Source organism: Pinus tabuliformis, chromosome 3_2 (genome assembly GCF_031772625.1).
Source record: "Pinus tabuliformis cultivar Carrire ecotype Pingquan chromosome 3_2, CPIR1, whole genome shotgun sequence".
Taxonomy (NCBI): Eukaryota; Viridiplantae; Streptophyta; class Pinopsida; order Pinales; family Pinaceae; genus Pinus; species Pinus tabuliformis.
Window position 1 is genome coordinate 1,029,295,141 of NC_142302.1, and position 5,181 is coordinate 1,029,300,321.

The following is a 5,181-nucleotide window of genomic DNA, read 5'->3' on the forward strand; positions in this document are numbered from 1 at the left end:
TTCAATTTCCTTCTTCGTAGGATTCCAACATTCCGACATCATACATCCCTTAGGCAGATCCCTGTCCGAGCAACGGAATCATTTGTTGGCTTGTTGGGGCCTGACCCAGGTTCAGAAGTGATTTAGCCAAACAAATCTTAAAACTACTGGCCCTTCCGGCTACAGTTTGCGGAGCACGTACTGAAGTCTCACCCGAGGTAGTATGGGAGGGTGCTGGAACCAGGTTTCTACACCCTAGGGATGTCTTGATGAGATCTGGAAAGGTCGTGAACCGATCCTGCGCACCTGTGCAGCTCCGCGCAACGGTCTAACCTTTGTGTAGCTCTGTACAGAGCGCGAAGGGGCACTATCTAGATCATTTACCCTTACAGTGTTATTATTATAGATCTGCCTTAATTTTGTGGGCCCAGTAGTCTTTATCAATCATTCAACATTTATAACTAGTGCATGCAACCATAAACCGTAAAGAGATGCATAAACATATACCAAAAGCATAAACATACAGATCTACGAATAGATGCACAATATTTCATAATCAACTTAGCTTTTATTAACTTTATGGTCCAGTACAATCCAAGTCCACCCTACGCACTCAGCTGCAGGGGTCCGCGCACACAGCTACATGTAGAAATTTTACCTATAGAACAAATCGATATATGCAATGTCCTAAAGCATAATACTCGTTCTACTTCTACAAAACATTAAACATAAGCATAATTGAATTCATGAGCAACATCAAGTAGAAACATGCATAACTGATCAAGAAAAATAATCATACATAACACAAGATATATCCAGGGGAAAGCACTAGCATAAAACCCCAACCATGTATTATCAATCAAGTGGAAATCCTCTTCACAATACAAAAAGAATTAGCTCAATAGCTATCCTGGTCTCTTTGTACTTTGATGATCTTCAATCAAAAGATGAAAATCATGGACTACCTAGGCCTCAATATATAGGCCACAAGTCCTCCAATATCCTATAATAGATCCTTCTCCATGCAAGGAATACTTACTAGAAATATCCAAGCATCTGATAGTACACTGTCCCTCATCTGATCTCAACTGGGTCTCTGTCTGAACTGACATGCATCAGTTATCCATGAGGGAATGCTCAGTTATCTGAAATAATAGTTGTCACATGCATGCAAGCATTAACAAACTATATTTCATTAATTTAACAACTTGTTAAATTAATCTAACTGGACTTGACTAAGTAAAACTAAGTCAACTGATCCTCTCATTATAGAACTGAACCTTATCTCCTTTAATCAAGGGATAAATTCTTAAATCAAGGGAGAAAATAATTTCATGATCTCACAAAGACTTCAAGTTTAATTTTCCATAATTAATTAGCTTGTGGAGATTAATTAATTAATATTTCCAACTGCTGTTAAGACCAAAATTATTTTTACTTCCTATAGATAGACTAGGGACTGCTTTAAATAGGGAGGGACCCAGAAATGCCATTTTTATAACTTTCTATTTTTAGCAGTTTCACCTCTCACCCAATGTGGCCAATGACCTCACTGGCCAAACTGCTAATTTTAGACATGCTATTTTTAGCAGGTCTATTTTTAGCACATTCTAAATTTAGCATTTCTTGTTGCACATTTTTCAACACTCCCTCTCAACAAGAAAGGCTTTCTCTCGAACCTGTAACTCTGGAATGTTCTGCATGTAACACATCTACCCGGTCCACTTGTTCCAACAACACTTGTAACAAAAACTCTCCCAACTGACCACTCTATTGGGCTAGGAACATACTCTGATGCTGAAGCTCTACCTGCAGCTGACAAGTGCTCCCTCTCTGACATCTGCGCTACTGCAACATCTCCATGCATCTCACACCATTGCACACCTCTCTGTGCCACCAAGCACTATGCAAAACACTTGTGCCTCTTGCATTGTTGCAACCTACTAGCTATGCGTTGTCCTGGGATTCCCTGCATTGTCGCTCTCTCTGCCGCTCCATCCACATCTGTCTCTACCCAATCATTCGGTTCCTGCTACTCCACATCGGGGCTCTGTTGTGGGGAAAAGTATCCGGGAAAAGTATCCGATGCGGATGACACTATCCCTACTCTAAAGGTGACAGTCTTTAGCAACAACTGAAGGTAAAGTTTTCATGTTCCTCTTTATGAAAATACAGAGAGAATGAAAAGAAGGTCAACCAACCTGGTGTCTTTCGCTCAGTCGATCCTTGTCCTTCTCTCTTTGTATCTCGTTCCCAGCTCCTTGCTCTCCTAGCCGATCCAGCTACACACAGATCCTGCACAAAACAAGAGAGCAAACTACAAGATACATGTACTCATAACTGAAGCATGGATTAGGGTGCATCAAATATACATGTAAACACAAAACATCTATGTAAGACAAGTATATAGGAGAACATGCAAAATTTATTGATAGAAAGTAACAGGGTTCCGAGGAAGTTACAACCAATGATGATGGCTCCAATCCAGCAGCACCTCCCCAGCAGCAAGAACTCTCCTCTTCACCTCTAGTAAAACAATCACCCAATAGCTCTGACTGCAAACCAACAGCACCTCCTTGCTTATACAAAATTCCAGCCCCCCTAGACCTCATAGAAGAGCTCTATATATAGGGGAGAAGAGGAAAGGATGAGTCAACTTGAGACTGACATGAAGCTGCCTTGTGTCCTCTCCCTCTTCAGTTAATCTTCAGTTCCTATGTCCACTTGGAGATCCTTGCTTACACATGGTGATCAATAACCTCTTACTCATCACAGGGCGAATCTCATGAACCAAGTGTCAGTTTGGAAGCTTCCTGGGCAGTTGACACCTTGCAGGATGACTGTGCCACTTGGCCAATCTCGCCCAGCGCAGGTAGCCTTCATTAATCTTGACTTCCAGCGCAGGTACAAAGAGGGACAGTTGCATTCCAGCGCAGAAGCTCAGTGGAGAAGCTGACATGATCCAAAATAAGCCTGTTTTGAAGTGTTTTCAGGTGGAGAACTGATTGGAAGTGCTGTTGGTTGATGACCTTGTTCTTTTAGGGGTAAGAACAACATGTTTAGGGACTGAGGATCCCTGTAATTATTGACATTCCATGCTCCTTGACGCGAGGCACAAAAATGTCTATAACAGTTGCCCCCTAAAGTATGAGGCCGTTTATCGGGTGAAATGCTTTAGCTAGAGGGTCCGAAGTTCATTCCAGTGCTGAGGAGAGTGCCCTGTAATACAATACAATACAATACATTATTTTTCATTCAATTTTCATGATCTAGCTGAGGCGGGCATTCCCATGCTCAGCTTTTATAAATACATTTTGGTACATATAATAGACGATCGTCTGATGACAGACTGATAATCTTCCGCTGAAATTATCATCCTTTGATAGGATGATCATCTGCTGCAATGGTGTACATGGCAAATGTTTTTATATTTCCTGAATATATATCGCAGCCCGGATGGATGAAACTAGATCCGGGGTCTTCAAACTCGTTCGATCTTCACTCTAAGTACAAGTCGATCCATGTGAGAATTGCGCTGAAGTCGAACATGGAAAGACATCGCTTGATTACCGGTCAATAATGAAAACCGTTAACAAGCGCGAGAGGAATCACCAATAATGACGATGACCCTCAAGGTACTGCAGTACAATTCACGTGGCGTGAATAAAGGACTTGGCGTCGAACGCCACGCAAAATCTTCTGGTCGAAGTTCATTGATGTATACCTGTCGCCGGAAGTGAGAAACTTGCCATTGAGGCATGCAAGCTTCAAAGTAATGATGGGGGTGTTCCTAGATCAACTTCTTGGATAATGAGCTGATGTCGACAAGAAGCGATCTGTCAAAGGAGGGCCTTAATGAATCCCACATCAATGACACGGAACAGAGCTAATGATTTAGTGGAGGTGGAAACAAACTGTGACATATGATTCAGGGTGGCGATCATGAAATGGATGAAGGATAATGTATGGTAGTGGATGGGACACGGTTGACACTTTCAGAATGACCCCTCTTGAACATATAACGACACTGAAGCGATGGATCGGTAGCATTACCCCAAATGTGGATGGTGTGGCGAGGACCATGGTGATGAGACCGGTGAATGAAACAACCCAACCCGATGTGGTACGGAAGAAAAGTGTCATGTTCAAGAGTGACTTGCTACCTTTAAACTTTGATGTTCTCCCAATTTTTCCTCAGTCATTTCTGACCAGTACCTCTTTATTTTTGTCAAGCTTGAGGAGGATAACATATGCTTGTTCTATAACCTGCCCTTCGGGCAAGCCCATCGCTAAGATTTAACGAGCCTAGCGATAGGGAAACTCGTTCTCGTCTAAAGACAAGTTTGTCACTACTTAATCATTTTAACGAGTCTAACGACAAAGAAAACTCGGTCCTTTTCATTTTTAGAGAGTCTGAAAAGGTACAGAAAGTCAACTCCATAATTCCTTTTTCGTCAGCATATCCCTTAAGTCCGAAAAAGTATAAAACAATACAGAAGGGATGGCTGTTCGGTACTTTTAACAAGCCGAACAAGTCAAGCGCTCGATCCTTTTGTGCAATAATCCCTCAGGTCCAAAAAGATTAAAATTTAGAGGAGGGATAGCGTTTCGGTCATTTAACGAGCTGGAAGGCCAAAACTCGGCAAACTTTTCATATTTTACGAGTCAGTGAAAAGAGCTGAAAGAAAACTCGTCTTTTGAGGAACGAGTGATAAACAGGGATAGCTACAGATTCCAGGTACAGGTTGGAATTTTCCAATCACGGCAGTGTTACGAGGATGGCTAGGTGGAATCACTCTTCGCAGCTGTTTCTCAAAAGAGGTAAACACACAAATGGAAGTGAATGATCGGCCAAATGAACGGTGGAGGTGATGGATGACAAACACGATCAAGGTTTTTATGGCTGATGAATTTACGATCTCAAAAGGTTATTTACCGGTTCATTTTTTCCATGAGCTTGAACTCTGGGGGAAACTTTTGCTCACACTTTTCTATTTTTTAACGAGCATAGATTCAGGCCTAAAACTGCTCGGATTTGCGTTTATTTTTTAACGAGCATGAACTATATGCTAAAACTGCTCGATATACCAGTCATATGAAGAACGCCTCTCGTAAGGACCAATTTTTATAGAGCTTATGCCTTACCCCAGCTATGCTCTAATTTTGGCAAATTTTACTTTTGCCCCACAGGCTCCCTTCATG